This window comes from Apteryx mantelli, chromosome 16 (genome assembly GCF_036417845.1).
Source record: "Apteryx mantelli isolate bAptMan1 chromosome 16, bAptMan1.hap1, whole genome shotgun sequence".
Classification (NCBI taxonomy): Eukaryota; Metazoa; Chordata; class Aves; order Apterygiformes; family Apterygidae; genus Apteryx; species Apteryx mantelli.
This window is the reverse complement of record NC_089993.1, coordinates 11,687,349-11,705,345: the sequence shown is the minus strand read 5'-3', so window position 1 is coordinate 11,705,345 and position 17,997 is coordinate 11,687,349. Positions and strand designations below refer to the sequence as shown.

General features: G+C 41.8%; 1 protein-coding gene across 1 annotated transcript in view; it reads right to left on the bottom strand.

The window, feature by feature from the left end:
• Positions 1–17,997, bottom strand: part of XYLT1 (xylosyltransferase 1) — a 221,350-nt gene that overhangs the window by 48,700 nt on the left and 154,653 nt on the right. The gene's annotated exons all lie outside the window — the stretch shown is intronic.

Below are 17,997 nucleotides of genomic sequence, written 5' to 3'. Positions count from 1 at the left end.
TACTTTCAATTACTGCTTCCCATCCGACCATTGTCTGTTTCCGATGGAAAAGAAAAGAACTAACACAGGCGCAAAAGAGTGAAAGTCTTCTTTAAATGTCACATTGCTGAATAAACCTCTTCCTAGTGAGAGTACATAAATGCTTGGGTACAAAAGATAGCTACCGAGAGAAAAAAAATATCCTCCACAGTCTGCTTCCTGAGACACGCTACATCGCCTATTTTCTATAGATTCCATGCTTCAGATGTCATTTTAAAATAAATAAATAAATAAACTCACTGCTTACAAGAAGCAGCACATGCTTAAATGAAAAGCCTAAAGAGACTACATAAGAGAATTCCACCAAGGATTAATGAACGAATGTGATTAAAACTATCTACAGCTCTGGACCGCAGCCAAAAGGCTGCCAGCAGTATTTGATATGTAAATGCTTAAAACGTTTGCTGTGTGCACAGTCGTTGATGCAAAGCCTCTATAGAGGGTTTCTTCATCTAATTAGAGATATTGGTTTAGCAAACTTCTGAGTTTATAAAACCCCTCAACGTCTCATTATTCTTTTAAAATAGAATATTCATTTGTTTGGAATGCTTTCCAGTTATATCCCATGAAACCTCGAAATGCCTTTGGCTAATGAAAAACGCCAGCCTTGTATCAGCTAATAAACCCCAGGGCTTTTACGGTAATAAAATACTCACCACATGCACTCATTAAAACTTTCTAACTTGTTGCTTTTGACTTTCTTTAGCTATTTCCTAAGTATAAAGTAATCTGCTCAATTTCTAATTATTTTATAGTGCAATTTCATCACAAGCATTTAAATTATGCAGTATCTTATCAAACATACCATACTGTAGCACAATCACTATGATACTGATCCAGCAAAGCACTTAACAGCATGCGCTTAACTGTAGCATACTTGTAGCTCTTCTGAAATGATTTGACTTTCATCCTGTATCCTCATAAATCACTTCATGGATAAGGGTCTACATGTTCATATGTTAGGAAGCAGCATGTACAATGATTACACACAAGATTAAGAGCTAAGAGCTCTCATTTAACTAATCTTAGATCTCTTAAGGGCACAAGTGCATTTATTAAGGAGACTTTCTAATGACAGGGAGGTCAAACCAATTGTACCTCAGTTTTTCCATCTCTACAGTGGATGATGGATCACCTGACTCACCTACCTTTTGAGATTTAACTTATTTACAAAACATTAACAAGGTTCCCCCAGTCTCAGGAGTGCCTCTAAACTGACCTTAGGAAACCATTTGTCTGTGACCATGGCACTTTCTGAATATCCCCGCTGGCTGCAACCAAAAGTAAAGCAGCAAGAAAAATGCTACCCTGTAATACAGTGTACTATGCCGCTCTTTTTGTCCAATTTTAAAGAAACTTATATGTTTCACAGTAAAACTACGAAGTGCATTACTTAAAATAATGTTTTCTTTTCATAAACGTGATTTTATGGAATCGCTAAGCCTGAATTATATGCATGCTTATAAACAATGAAGGTAATGACAAAAACACTCAAACACAAAAGCTTCCGATGTTCTTTTCCAATATGCGACTGCATAGAAGCAGGGACACATGCAGGACAATCCAAGAAAATTGACTAACTGCAGGATGAATGCTTTTTGGAATAACCTGATGTTGGTCCATTCAACCCAGAGGTGTTTTGCTGGAAAGGAAGGAAACATTTCACCCTGATTCGTTAAACAATTTTCTATTTATTTCTCTATTTAAATTTATGAATGATCAGCACATCAACAGTAATATCTTTCTTTTTCATCTTGCTAGACCAGAGCTTGAATGCATTCCAGATAGCCTTTGCTAAAAAGGTCTATAATTGTATATTTCCAACAGAAATTTTTAAGTAAATGAAGTGACATGTGTCTAACTTAGATAAGGGCTAGAAAACTTGTTTAAAGTGTATATTAGCTGTAAAGCAACATTCATTTTCCACCACATTCACAAGAGATGTGAATTTAGTTGAATTGCATATATGGAGGAAAGCTCAGACAAACATTTTTACAGTGATAGCAAAAACTGTTTATCTAGCCACAATGATATTCCTGTTATTCATATTTGGAAAGCAAAATAATGCAGATCGGTGAAGAGAAAAACACTGGAAAGTGGGGTTTATACACTTCGAATTATAGTCTAATCCAAAACATTCAGCATTTTTGGATAAGTAGCCCAAAGTCCTGGTGCTTACTCAGCACTATCTCAGCTCCCAGTGCGATGAGCTAAACTAGGGTGCAAATATTGAGGAAACAGATTTCCTTTTAGCATTGGTACACTTCATGTTTATAATCAGACATTTCTGTTTGTGGGAATAGAAAAAAAAAGAAAAATAGGTATGAAAGCTAATTATTTTCAAATGATGAAAGTTTTGGGTTGAGGGACTGATCGGAAGGCTTGGGTTTTCTGTCTTGTTTTTTAGTTTTTCATGCCCATTCGATAGTCTTTAAGAATACAAAATCATTAATGCTTTCAACAGTGCCAGAGGGCACAAAATGACAGAATTCTGCTACAGCAGATGAACACTTGTAAAAAGGGAAGCTGCCAGAAAACTGAAGAGAGACAACAGAAATATTTACCATAGGATACTTTTCACGAATTGTGATATTATATCTCACTTACAAGTCCTAAGGCCAAATATTTTGAATGAGAACCAAAAACCCTTTCCATTTTTCTTACTTCTTCTGCTGTAGTCAGTAACACAACTCAGGACGCCGCGCAGGCCAGCGGGGCGGGATGCACCTGGTGGGACGGGAGAGACCGGACACCCACTGTCCAAGGCACGAGGCGGAAAAGCCGCTCTGCGCCAAATGACTTCTACACTGCTTTGCAGAAAGCTGTGAGCGCGCACGCACGCGGCGGAGGGACAGACGGACAAACGGGAGCATTTGGGCCATTCTGCAGACAAAAGGTAGGCGTCCACCTGCATCCGCGCAAAGGCATGCTGCGGCTTGGCGGGAGGGACACGCTCCTCTCCGAAAACGCTCACGTGCTTTCCTTCCCAAGCTGAGACACGGGAAGACGTCTCAGCTCTTGAGTGACATTTTATTTTCACAGTTTTATGACTTCCACTTGTCAGCCCTGTCTCCAGCCTCAAGTCTCTTGGATTCACAGAAGCGGAGTAATGACTTTTAGCTACACAAAAGGAGGCAAATATTCTAAATAAGCGCACCCTACAGAAAGGGCAAGCAAACTGCAGCTCAGTCTCCGCTGTGGCCGGCGGGAGGGCGCGCTGGGCAGCCAGTGAGGCCGGGGTGGCCCGGCTAAGAGGGGTGCGAGCCCGCGGTCCGGCCGGGCCGAGCGAGCCACCAGCGCCGGTGACGGCTCCCCGCTCCAGCCTCTCCCTGCTCAGAGCCCCGGCAATTTGCCCGGCCGTCGCTGGCTGGCAGCAGGTGCCGTTTTACTCTGCTTATCCTGGCTCTCATACATTTGGAGTTGTCTCCAGCCTTTTTTTGGCTTCTGATCCCACCAATGTAATATCTGCTTGTTGAAAAAAGGCCTAACATACAACTTTGTTTTAATTTTTTGTTCCCTGGTAAAGTCACCGGTTACATACTATTACCTCTGCTGCAGTTAACAAGCACGTAAGGGATAAACCATATATGTGATTTGGGTGATTGCTGCCCTTGGGAGAGGATGCGATACCGCCCCGCAGCGAGCAGGGAGGCTGCGTGCCGGGGCCCCGGGCGGCCGGCGCAGAGAGGAGCTGCAGCGCCGGAGCCGGCCCGGCACCCGCCGCAAGCAACGCCGCAGCTCGGCAAAGCCCACCCTGCCCTTCTCCTCCCCTGCGGGGTGCCATCAATCCATTGCTCCGTGCCATATTTACTCTACAGGCATACATACAGCAGAATCGCCAAAAACAAGGCAAGCATGGTCGTAGCTCTGGTTAAAATCAATTCTTCCCAAACTAACAGCGCACCGCGAGAGAAGAAGCGGCAGTGCAAACAACGGCAGGGGTGAGCCTACGCGCATCTGCAAAGAACATGATGGAGACTTGTCACCCATGGCCAAATGGATTTACACAGAGCACAACGCTTCAGACCGCTTTAGCTCACCTTCAAATATTAGCTGACATTAATGCTTTAGTCAGCAGCTTTCAAAGGCGGCTGTGGTTAGGACAAATGGAAAGAATTGTGATTTTTATGATAAAACCACACTGGTTAGGTGGATGAGATCAATGAGTCCAAGTATGAAAGTTATTAACCTTTTTCTATTAGGACTGTATGAAGTGATTGAATGCAGAGCGTGAAGCTAATGAACACAAGCTATTTGACATTTCAGTGCAGAAATGCTATTTTAATATTACAGTGCCAAAACTCTATCATATTTTACATTTCCATCTATAAGGAAGTTGACTGTTGAAGTAAAGGATCATTTTGATAGACAGAGAGCAGGAACTAGCATTTTACCTGAATAGGTTAGATACACAGCTTTAAGCCATATTGCTATTTATACTGAGATTCTTGTCTAAAGGGGACTGATGCTCACAACTTCTCAATTTAATCATGTTGTCTACTTAATTTTAACCCCTTCAAGGAAAAAAAAAAACAATGTCTTGTGTGGTTTTCCCCCAGAATTCTTTCTCTCTTCAGCATATTCCTATTTATCAACTTTTATGACAATAAAGTTTTTTTCCACTGGAAAAAATAACATGTGGAATGAGAGACCCATTGGTAAATGCACCTTCTGTCCATTCTTACAGCAGGTACATTTTGAAAGAAAACGGGATACAAATTAACCACTATTTAGTTCCTTAAAATACTAATATTCGTAGCATCTTCAACCGTGAAACAAGTTCCCTCTTTCAATTACTTTAATCGATGGGAAAATACTTCTTTCTATCCGCTTTTCAGCTGATAAAGCTGAAAACCTTTCTTGTATGCAAAAGTGTGAATTTCATTCTGTTTTCCTCTCTGCAGTGCTCCAAAATCAATGCAGTGTTTCCTCTCAGCAGTGTAAGCAAGAGCATCAGTTGGTTCTGTGTTCTTGGATTAGGCTATGGGAAACCATAATAAAAGTTTTATGGTAATTCCCAGTTTGGGGGCTAGAATGATTAGATTGTGACGGTGTGTTGCTAACAGGTGTAGATAGCATGTTATTAGTCTAAAATCAGCACTGTCCTCCCACCATTCTGCCAACAGCTCTGGTTTTCCTTGCTTACATGTTACGCAGCAGGTAACGCTCCACAGGAAAAGTCCATGAATATTCGTTTTTTCCACAAGGCCTATTCATTAATGCGTCCAAGTGACAGAAAGTAAAATTGCCGCCAGGTAGCTCATGACTTCCAATAGTTATTGAAATGTGTTTGCCAAGATAACTATTTTTCACAAAGTTGCCTTTACCGAGCATCACAGGAACAAGTCATTCTATTGCTGACCAATTGTATCAATGCAGAGATCAATATAGGCAACTATCACATTTAATGAGCTAACAAATGAGCTCTTATCAACCAAAAACCAGACCATCTTCCCACAGATGCTAGAATATAAACTGTAGGGATGCAGAACCACTAAGAGTTAAGAAAGATATGACTATGCTTCGCTTAATTCACAAAAGGAACTGAACCCACTCAATATATTTGCTGCAAGTATCTCAAAAAAACCCCAAAGATGTGAAATACTTGCCCAACCAGCTGTTAATACCCAAGGATATTTAATTATTAAAACCAAACATGATAGATTTTTAGGTTTATCAAAGCACTGGGATTTTATTTAGTATGGAGAGATGCTGCCTGCTTTGCATTTTTTCAGTATTTGTCTGCTCTTGCATATTCATGTGGAACCCTCATCTTCTTACACGATACATCCCATTTTGATGAAAACAATAATCACTGATTAAATGAGCAAGTGAAGTGAGCTGCAGAAATGATCAACAAGTCCATTACTCAAATTAGTGAGACTTCAGTTAAAAGAAAAAAATTCTAGATATTGGGCTGAGTGGGATCTTTTTGTTTGTTTATACTGTGTATATTTTATATTGAGCATTTTATATTCAGCAGTTTTTTCTCACCTTCTCCAAAATTAAATTACCTAGACTTTAGCATAAAAGAGAAGAAATGAAAATTAAATATGAGCATAGATTTAAAGCAACCGTTCACTTTTCCATTGGATTTATACATTCTGTCACTCATCTGAGATTTTATTTGTACAAGACACTAAGAAAAACACTTTGCTCATTAGGTTGAGTAATTATAATAAGAAATGATCACTTGGTTGAAAGAGAAGAAAGTGGGGAAAAAGAGGCTTTGAGAATGTTTTATGTAAAATTAACTGTCAGTCATAAGCAGCCTTAACAGTGTTGCCTCTTCCACCCTCTAAGGACTCCGGTGTTTCGTGGAATCATACCCCCCGTCAGTTTGGGACAACCTATCCAGTTGGAGAGGAAATATTGCGGCTGCTGTGGAGGACAGCACAGTCCCTGTGGCACTTCCCACCTGGAGGTGACCCTCCAAGAGCCAAATGGGGCTGGAGCCCCGTCACCACATGCACAGGAGGGTGAGACATCTACCAATGCCAAGCTAAATTAGGTTGAGTGCCAGGCCCGGATACACCCAGGAGACCTACTTCATATTAAAGTTCATAATTCTAGACAGCAAAGAGGTCTTTCGGCTGTGACTGGCTTGCAATTTAAGACTCATGAGGACTCTTTGCTCTTCTGGATATGGTTGTTCAGGTGCTGCTTCTTCAGCTTCAATGTTAATATTTGGTCATTTCTCAGTTTCTGACATGTAACTTGCTCTCACCCTTTTGGCTGTATCTCCCCTACGGCCCATGATTCCCTGCATCTCCCCACCCTTACCCATTTTTCATATCAGGAAATGAGAGCCATGAAAACGTATCACCCCATATCACTTTCAAAATCAAGACGTGCCTGGCAAAGTACCAAAGAGCTGCTCATTGCCGCTACAACATTCAATCGAAAACCCATCTCCCTAGGTACTCAGATCACCTCCGACAGCACCACACACCGTCTCCCCAAGCACCACACCTCTGCTCCAGGCGGAGAAGACAGTGCGACAGGCGTGCAAAAAGATTTAAAGGTTCAGTGTCTTCCATCCTTCCCTTTCAATGCAGCAGGGAAGATGTGTCCAGGTAAGGAAGCTTTTTTTTTTTTTCCCCCTAATCCCCCACTTTCTAAGGAAAAGGCAAGAAGGAATATATACTTATCTAATGAGGCCTTGTTTTAATCTTCTAACTAGAGGTACCTCAAGAATAGTGGGCTTGCACCTCTTGTTAAGGCACTGATTTGCTCGGACGTGACTAGATCACAGCGTAACCAGCCCTGGGAAATGGGCTGCTGCCGTGAGAGCTTTCCTCCTGCTGGGGAGACACCTATTGCTGAGGCCTTTGCACATACCTAATTTAAAAGTAATGTGAATTAGAGCAAACCAGTCCGTTCCCACAGCTCCTCATGGGCCTGCCACTCCCTTTGATCCCTGAGCTGCCGAATCAACCTGTCGGAGCCTATCAGTTCACAGGACCAGAAGGCAAAACAGGGAAAATGGGGTCAGGTTAATGGAATTTAACATTAATTCTGTACCGAGCTCAAAAAGATGGAGGAACAGGGCCTGGGGGGGGTGAAAGGGATAATGAACTGAGAGTTGATGGAAGGAAACTTAATTGGTTTAACAACAGAAGGTCACATTTTGTTACCTTTATTTGGATTGCACAAGAATCTTATTTTGACAATTTGTGCCAGCTGATAATCTGCCCTATTCTTTGTTGGGGCTGTTTTGGAAGAAGCCAGCGAAGAAGGCAGCACTAGGATGGCTGGCATGAACATCTGCTAGAGAGGAGATATGAGTGAGAAAATGTCAACAGGAACGTATGGATCCATTAACCGAAATAGCTGGGGATGAAGAGAAGACAATGGGGAGGGTGGAAGGCCAGTGCTCCCACTCAGTGCTGTGCTCAACAGAGCTGCAGCCGATACAGTCTTGTTTAATCCTGAGAACAGTTGAAGCAAACTGCTGATTCAAGATCCAAGAAGAGACTGTACAAACGGGTGAGTGGACCTCCTCGCCCTCCCTGACCCTCTGTCTAGCAGACAGGAGGGGACTTGGAGGGACATCGTGGCTGCCTCGCCCCTACTGCTTTGCAATGGTTCCCAAATGCACAAAGATCCTCCCAGCTCTTTGTGATGGCCACCAGCATGCCCTGAAGGGCAATGCAGGCTCTTAAAACACCAAATGTACCCATTCACATACAGGAAAAAGCTCAGCGTGTTGCAGCGCTCAACTGTATTTCTGTAGGTGTCACCAGCAACCTGCCCCGAGCACTGCAGGAACAACTTCCAGTGCTGACACTCAACCTCCTACACCAAGGTACAGTAACAACGCTGACCCTTACAGAGCAGGCACAGCCACAGCTGCTGCAATCTCTTACCATGGAAACCACCTGAAAGCTCCCTTGCATTTGGCTGGTGTCAGGCATCCCATCTTCAGAATACGACGATTTGAGTTGGTGACAAAACATTCTCCAAGACTGCCCCAAATATTTAAAGCCATGGCACGACACAAATAACCAATTTGTATTTATACACCCTTTAGTCTCCAGATGCCTGAAGAAAGCGTTGTTTCAAGATTACTTGCTAGAAATTTATTTGGGGCAACAAACTTTTAAACAAAAATTGACTCTATACTTGGAAATGACTTGGCCCCAAACCAGTTCCTAATGTGGCAAAAGAGTGCAATTATCTCGATGAAAGGTTAGGGATGCTTGTGCCTACAGCTGGTTCATCAAGTAATGCTGAAGGATGGATATAATTAAACTGCGTGCAGCGGAGTGGAATGCGTGCTACAATGAACCGTTTAGGATCTCACCCCCTCAGAACAGCCTGGAGTTAAAGAAGTGCAGCCACAAATGTGTTCAAGTCTGTCAAGCACCACTTTATATCTACCATGCTTATATAGATCGACTCGGAAGTATTGTATAATGCACTGTCACTAATAGCGTTGTGCAGATAAAGCAGAAATGAATTATTCAAATGTAGTAAGATGAGACTGTAAAAATCATCCAGCCATTGATTCCACCATGGATTGTATGGCAAAATGTTTCAACAGGTCTTGGATTTCTGCACCACAGAAAGTCAGGCCAAAGCTTCCAGAATAACTCAAGACCTAAAGTTTCTACTATCCGGCACTACTTAATGAAAGGAATTCTCGGAAAAAAAACTGGGAGAAAGAACTGCGTTCTGCAGCATGACCAGAAAGATCATCTATGCTGGCTTTAACATGCATAGAAATGCCACACATCTCAGTTCTGCAGGCACTACTCTTCTCAGATTCACCTAAGCTCTGTAGCACTGTATATCCACCTGGATATCTCTCTTGATCTACAGAGATGTGAGAGCTGAGCTAAGGCCCCCCTGCTTTTATAGTTTAGTGAGGTGGAGTTTGCTCCCTGTGGAGAGAGGGAAGGCGAGGGGTCTTGTCAGCAGCACCCTTGTAGGAGAGCACCCAGGAAGACCTTGACCAGGTGCTTCCCGTCCCTGTCCTGCAACCTCCCCCGGCCCACCACCCAGGAGGCTGTGGACCCTGCATTGTCTGAGGGACCTGCACTGAATGACAGCAGCAGGCAAGCAGAGGAATGCTGAGAGCTGCTGTACAAGCCAGTAAAGTATTTCATATCAGCTTTCCCCCAAAATTGCTGGGAGTGGGAAACGGCCTGTGGCCGGCTGGTTCTTCTTAACTCTCATGGGCTTCTGTGCAACCAGGAGCTCCTGCTGGATCTGAGTCCAGGGAACAGGCAGCTGAAACTGGATGCTGCTGCCACCCTTGTGCTCTAACCATGGTGGGTTAATACTGCAATTTATTTATACAAAACAGCTTTTTCTTTTTGGAATACATCTATTTTTCCAAAGTAGCTTTAATTCTATTTTGGGGTTTTAAGGTACTTCATTCAGTTCAGCCCTTCAGCTCATTCATATGCAGTGTTCCAGTATTAAAAATGTCAAAGTGCATAAAGTCATTAATATTAAAACAAGACCCAAATGTATGTATAAATTGGATGAAAAATCTTTAACACTGAATACCACTCAACTGTCTTACACTTCTAGTCCTGTCTACTGTGCTGAAGGAGTTCATCTCTTCCTCTCCTTTCTACTTCAATATCACCACCAAAAGACTGAACCAGCAAAACATTCTTGCTCACTCTTTAATGGCCTTTTGGTTGGGAACTATTAAGGGTGACTTGGAAAAGCTATAATAGTGCATGTTGTTAGTCCATCTTCCCTTTGAACTTCTACCAGATAATATTTTGCAGCTGTTTTATTTTAAGTGGCATCCTAAATTCTTAACAAAAAGTGTCTTAATGGCAATTTCAACAGATTTTTAATTTCCTGAGAGAATTCTGCAGGGCTACAAAGGGAGAGCATGTTTAAAATGCAGTGCTATAACAGGAATGTTTCCCTCTTTCAAGTAGTTTCAGCTTTCTGGGTTCGATAATGATTTTACTGAACTTTCTAAAAAACAGCTGAAGGAGAGATTAAAGGGTTTCTGCTAACAAAAGACAGGTAAACACCCCAAGGACCTGTTTCTCTGCAGCTTCTCTGACCACCTCACAATGAAATACGGGGAATAAAGGCCACTCAAGGCACAGCGACAGCAAAGTGCAAAGGAGAGGAGGAATCATACCTGGGAATTCCCTAACGATCAACTTCCAGTTACATCAGTCAAACATCATCCAAGCTTTTTGCCCAGGAATGCAATGAGAAGACGAGTATCATCAGGAAGGTTTGCCACTACTGGGCAGCTCCTGGGAAATAAGCTAATTGTGGATTTAAAGTGCAATAGCTATTCTGCACTAAGAACCCATTTTGTGACTTGGTTACCCCAGACTATTTCTCCACAGAGACAACTTCTAAGTGACATATGGCTTTCATAAATAGCCCTGAAGCTATGAAGGAAACAGCTGAGCCTGAAAGATCCCTCATACAACTCAAGGCCTTGCTCAGCCCCAACAGATCGGCTATCCTTACAAAAATACTAGAGTGTTTTATATGTTATTCTAGCATCCTGAAGACAAAAGATGTAACTGTGTTGCATGGGAACCAATGCTGCACATTAGCACAACATTTGTATTATTACTGTTCACAGATAAGGCTGAATGATATCCAGCAAAGACTTGCATTTAATTCTCCTCTATGAGATCAAATTTTCTCTCAATCATAAATAAGTAAAAAAATAAAGCACATCCAGAAGGCAAATGGCAAACAGATGAAAATCCTTTGGCTCTTCACTGGAGAACCTCCCAGCGAGCAGCTCCGAGCCAAGACAAAAGAGAAGGAGCTGCCAGCCAGGAAGGCCGGCGAGCGCTCAGATGCCGCAGTGCCGTTACGCTGCAAAGCCTGGCATCTGGGGCTTTCATCTGCCAGGCCTGGCCTCCGAGTGGTCTCAGGCACTGGCTCAGATGCTTCAGTTCACATAGGACGCGGTGAAGGGCTCAATGCTTAGCACTGTAATCAACACGGTAACGTACTGCCCCAAGGGCACTTTGAGTAATATTGCTATTCGAAAAATGTGCTTTATTGATACATCTTTAATCTGTATGCACTGTGGAGATGCCTGGATAGCCAACCCAGTCGCCAATCTGGGGTGCCCTTATTTTTGTTGCCAGACTGAAGCTGCTATGGAGAATATTTCAGCAGTGCTAAGTATCCGTAAAGTTCCTAAGAGCTGTGGATGTTACAGCTCTTCAAAAAAACAAAAGCTGCTTTATAGCCTTAAACCCAGGAGGAGAGGTGGAGAAAAAACAACAGTCTCAGCCGCTGTGGCTGTACAAAGAAAGGGTGGGTCTCTCAGCACTAACATTTGCCAGGTTGAAGAAAATATTATGTTAACACCAGATGTAAATAAAATCTGTAAGCCGCAATAATTTCAACATTTCACCCCACCCTTTGTGAAGAGCATGTGCAAAAACACTGCTTTGCCAACCACTAGATAATTCAACAGTAAAACAGAAAATTAGGATAGCAGGCCCAAAAGATAACCTTAGAAAATATATATAATTCTCAACCAAATGTACTGGTGAAGTAAGTAAAGCGGAAGAGAAGAGGTTATTTGAGGGATTTAAGAAAGAAACACATTTGAAATTATAAGAGAATGCAAATTCAAGAAAAACACAGATAAAGTTCCTTTTTGCACATAAGAAAAGATTGCCTGCGAAGCATTAAGAGTGGATTGACGTCTGGCTCGCCAGATAAAGATATTCTGAACAAACAAAACTGCACACAATGTCAGCTACAACACTGCGATAAAAACCTCAGGCACTGGCATCTTAACAGATGTTGTCCTGCCAAAGCTACCTGCTCTGTACTCCCATCCAGATGTATAGATATGATTTATCAGTGCTTCAGTTCAGCATAACATTTGAAAGCGCACTTTAAAACCCGCTGTATTATTTCCCAGTGCCCGATTTATTACTCTGGTGGCAAGGCCTGGGTTTCAGAGGAGTATTGCAATGGGTGGCTTTGTTAGGAGCGTAAGGTCAAATTCAGTACTGGACAATCTGTATCCTTTTTACAGAATTTCATGCCTAGGGACAGCTTAACTAAAAACAGGAAGGAATGAACTGTAAAGAGAGGGCTCTAAAGTTTGAATCTCAGTGAGACACAAAGAACTGTTAAACTACGCCAAGCAAAAATGATGAGAAGTTGGAAGAGACAGACAGGACTATTGCTTTCCGAGACAGTATTTCTGGTGATCCTATCGCCATTACACAGCTCCATCAGCCCTGGGAGCTGCTGGCTTCAGGATTTCTGGTTTTGCAACCACGAAGAAAGCATAGCTGGGTCTCAAACATTTCTCACAAGTCTAGAGTGCTCTATGTAAGATCTATTTTTTTTTTATTTCAGTTCTAAGAGAGACTGCGTTTTAAGTATTGCATTTCAAGCTTTCTGAAAAGCTGAGTACTTTTGCAAAAGCAAGCTGGACAGCTGGGAGTCGGGATTACTCATTCAATGAGAACTGCATTATCCCACTTTTTTTCTCCCCATTACCTGCTCCAAAGGTTCTGTCATTTGCACAAGTGCCCAGGTGAAATCTGAGCAGGTCACAGGAAATATGACTGACAGAGCAAAAACCATCTCTGATGCAGTTTATATAGAGTGGTAGTCACCCATGTTTCGCAAGGGATCAATCTGGGTCAGTGACTGAAACAAGGAAATTGCTAATCTCCCATACAGATTTGAGACCTGAAAAATAATTCAAAAGAGTGATGAAACATGTTTCCGAAAGGTTGAAATTCTTTCCAAAACCTTATAGTGATAATTATTTTCATCTGCCAACAGACCTGAAAAACAAAAGACCCATTCCCTCCACTCCCTCCTTTCCACTTCTGGCAAACAAACTTCTGCCCAGTGTCTCAGGACCTTATCCAGAAGTCATCACTTTTGTCAGAATTTACCAATACTCCTCTTCATCCAGCTGCTCACAGAGAAGAGGAATTTTAAATAATGACTTTTTCTCACAGCCATTTGGTGTTCAGTTTCCATTTTTGATACCCAAAGGAAGCAGTTCCCGGTGATGTAACACCAGTATACGACACGGTTGCGTAAGTTATTAGAGATGAAAGCCTTGACGAAGATAGGTGAGTGAAAGGACAGTTGTATCACTGCTAGGCTGTCTACTACATTTACATTTGGCAGGAGTTCAAATAAAACTGTTTATTTTGGGAAGTTATCTTTGCTAACAACTCTTCAAAGCAGTCAGGAGTGCGATTGGTGAGCCAGAAAACAGGTCCAGGAGTCAGACTGCCCTGTCCACTGCCGACTGGTTGACTGGACTGGAAACACCTACCTGAGAAAAAGGTTTGCCTACTTCATAGGGCATCCTTCAAATTTCTAAGGAGCATCTAAATCTTTAGATGAACGTGTCCATTTAGTATTAAAAATGTTACCTTGAGCATCAATCAGAGGAGACCACAAAAGAAACAGGAGCACGTCAGCCAGTCTCTGCCACCTAATTTTTCTTAATCAATGAGAGCGATTCTGAGTGACAAAGCTCCTCTCTGCAAATTGCATCAACTTTGGCAACTGCTGCTGCAAGTACCAGTCCCAGTCAGACCATTCCATTTGCTCTCTGGAGCTGGCACCACCCTTCCCCAGACACTATCTGTATTTTAATACAAATTTCATTCAAGTTCCAGAACTCTATTGAACACATCTCATTTGACCGAGTCTTCAAAATGCAGGCTTGGACTCTTGTGGAAGATATGGCTATGTAATCTTTATTCTAAAACGAACTGATCTCCATAATGCCAACTAGTTTAAAAAAAAAAAAAAAAGTTTCACTGGGTTTCTTTTAAGTTCATTTGTTATACCTGATTGCTCATAATTGAAAATCTAGTAGTATCTGCATTCCTGACTACATTAATAAGCCACTCTATTTTCTTCCTATTCTGAAGTACTCCCCAAGCCTCTGCTAATAATTCTGCTTGACCTTTATTAAAGACCAAGCATTAGCTGGCAATTAGATTTGGTGATCCCTTTGGTGATTGAGACTCAGTGATTTACTGTAAATTATAAATAGTTCAAATGTTTCATTACGTTTATTCTTTATACAAGCTTCGTGGCCAGGTAAGCACTGACATGACATTCACTGTTAAATGATCTCATTAAACTTCTTAATTTAAGTGGTGCAACACTTCACCTGCCACATTATCCAAGGACTCCTGCAATGCACATTAAACATTCAACATCAATAGATGCTCTACCATAGTTCACCTTGTTGGGAGTGAAATTTCAGTCCCTGAACATAAGGTTGACTAGCTGATGCTGTCTGTCAGAGACAATAAATAATGCAAATAGATATCCATGTAAAATAAGAGGTTAAAGACATCAGTAGCTTTCCCACAGAGTTCTGAAATAGGCTGTCAAAGGAAAAGACCTAAAACCATGAAAAGATGCCAGGAAAATTTAAAAAGTTGAGGAAAAGGAAGATTTTTTTCCCCATTTTTTAATGAATGTAACGATTGTGAGAGATACCTTGACAGCCCTGAAGGCATGTGCCCTTTTTTTATTCACAGCCTTAGTGCTGTCTATAAAAAGACTTCTTAGAGCAAAAGGAAGGGAAATAACAGAAATCCTCAGACCAAGAGTCAGTTGCAGAGGTCTCCCTTAGCCCTGTCATCCCTCACTTTCCTACTGAAAACGTGTGACAGCCGAGGCGGCCCACAGACTCAAGGGTTGGCTGACACACCAAGTCATTTCCCTTAGGCCAGTAACTGACCTGCATGGCCTCACAATCAAAGGAAAACACAGAATTTTGTTGCGGGCCTCTTCATGTGCGGACTGTGTTTGTTAGCAGTGATTTATGGCATAGTAACACCTAGAAGCACAGGGACTGGGACCTCCTTTGTGCTAGGTGCTAGATCGAAAGGACAGACTCCACCAAGGCTAAACATTAAGGCATGAGGATAACAACAGCGGGCTCTGAATCTGCTTAGATGCCCAATGCTTTATTTTACACATTTGAACCATTTCCCTCCCAGAATGAACAGTTCTAACCTTTTATTCTGCCTTTAATAGTACAATCCTTGACACCTGCTTCTGGAGGTTTCTTCTGAAGGATGAAGGGCTCTTAGTAATCGTAAGGGAGCCTGTGAATATACCAGACTGCTCTCCAGACAGATATGGGCTTCATCATATAGTATTAACCCCACATACTGAATGTGTTTTTCAGACTTATAAGGCTGGATTAGTTTTTATTATCAGAAGAGAAGCCGTAAAGGTTTCCATGTTACAGATGGAATGGCAGATGGGAAGTGAAAGCTTAATGTGAAGCAATCCTGGATAAAAACTATTAATCCACAAAATTCATATGTTCTTATGCAAGGAAACCTAGCAAAAAACACTGCAATATGACTAACCAGTGTGAGAAGTGTAAACTGCCTCTAGCGCATTATCTGACAAATCATGGCATGATGTCTGAAAGAAGAAAAAAAAGCCTCAAACACCCTATTTACTGTTTCCTGGAAAAACACTCAGCTCTCTATGCGGGTTGCAGAAAGGTAATGTCTTCCCAAAGATCATAAAGAATATTAATTTATAGCAACTCCACTACGAAACTGAAATTGACTCATATATATTTTTGATGAGATAACATTTTACAGGGTTTATAGCTGTAACATTACATATTCCAAAAATTTAACGGTACCTATAAGTCACTGTCATTAAAGTTGTAGCATTAAAAAAAGGCTATTTTTTGCTCAAGTGCACCGTGTTGAGGGGAAGCGTATTTTCATCAATGCTGGTACTAGGGTATTTGGCAGAAGGGGCAGCGAGCACGTCGGACGGCTGCCCGGCTGCCCAGAGCCCACCCCGCAGCTTGGAGACGGGAGCAGAGGGCAAGGAGGCCCTTCAAGGACTTCCACCACAAAGAAACAAACGACTGGAATTTTTCCAGGTGAATGGCACTTGTTTAGAGTTTCAGCGATTGTAAGATACCACAGTAAAATTATAAAGAAGCCATCAATGCAGAGCAGACTACAGCCTCCTCAAGAAATCCTGGGATTATTTACGGCCATGTCTATAAATGACTAATCCCATTTGGCCCCGCAGTTCAATGTGCTGCACAGGTTCACAGCCTCAGCGCTACAGGAGGATGTTCAGAGAAGACTCTCAACCCCACAGACAGACAACTGGAAACATCCACAGGAACATGATGTATTTATACTCCCCCTGTCCGGCAGGCATTCCAGCCACTTATGCTTCACACATCACTAGAATTAATCTTCCTTGATTCAAATTCCCATCACCTATCTTTCCCTTTTTGGCTTTGCATTACTCTGCTGTTTATCATCAGCACAGCAATCCTCACTGGGAAAATGAATTATAGAAAACAAGCTAGCTTTTCCCAAAACTCAAGAGATACACAGATTACTACGGACCCTCTTTTACAGCCTCAGATAATATGTTAAAACTTTTAAGTTGCTTCCTGTTGGACACCAAAAGTGTCTCAATCAGATGCAACATGAAAAATTGGGAGTTCTTAATTCAAATCCTCACATTCTAATATTAACGTAACCTCTCTGACTCTTGTGTTCTTCCCTAATTTTCCACCCCCAAATGTGCCACATTTCTCTGGCAGTGCTTAGAAATGGGCACCAGCCATAAAGACTTTCATCAGTTCTCACAAAATCCTTCCCAAGGCAAAAACTCATGTTGATTTCAATTTTCACTTCAGTGGGAGCAGCAACTCCAGGAAGGGGCCCATAATTTGAGAGAGATCTTACAGAAAGCTAATCAGCAAAAGCCACTGAAAGCATCTAACATTCTATTTTTTTTCTATTAGTATTAAAAGCAAATTATGCCACCACTCATTAGACAATTACTCAAGAAAGTTATTTCTTCTTTTCTCAATTCCTTTGAACATACAGGGAAATAGAAGTCACAAGGAGAATTTCCTCTTTTCCTCTTCTTGATAGCTTTTATAGCCTAAAAGCAACAGTTTAACCACATTTGGAATTTTTTTTTTATGGACTATCTGCTTTTGCACAATGTAGTAAACCTTACTGAACCCAGCTGTGGGGCCTGGGTTATGTAAATCCAGAAAGAATATAATTTCACTTAAAATCATAAGCCTTGTCATGTGGTGATGTGTGAAGTCCTCTGCCTGATGCCGTCTGAATAAAGATATTCAGGCAACGGCTGGTGTTGAAAATAAAACTGACTACTAGCAACTTATTTGTCACTTCTACTATCATTATCCTCTGCAGAAGAAGTACCAAGAAAAGGAAAAGGAAAAATTATTTTCATTGAATCTATATTCACATCTTCAACACTTCTTAAGGCGTCAAATCAAACTGTTGATCAGAGCTCTGTGAGGGAGAAGTCTCCATGCTTGAGGTTCACTTGCTTAGCTGCACTACTTTACTGCTACTTTTCTCATCCCCTCTGGCAAATGCCCCATGCTGGAAATAACAACTCAGTAGAGCAGCACCTGCTTCCTCAGTAAAAGCGAAGACTCAGTGCCCC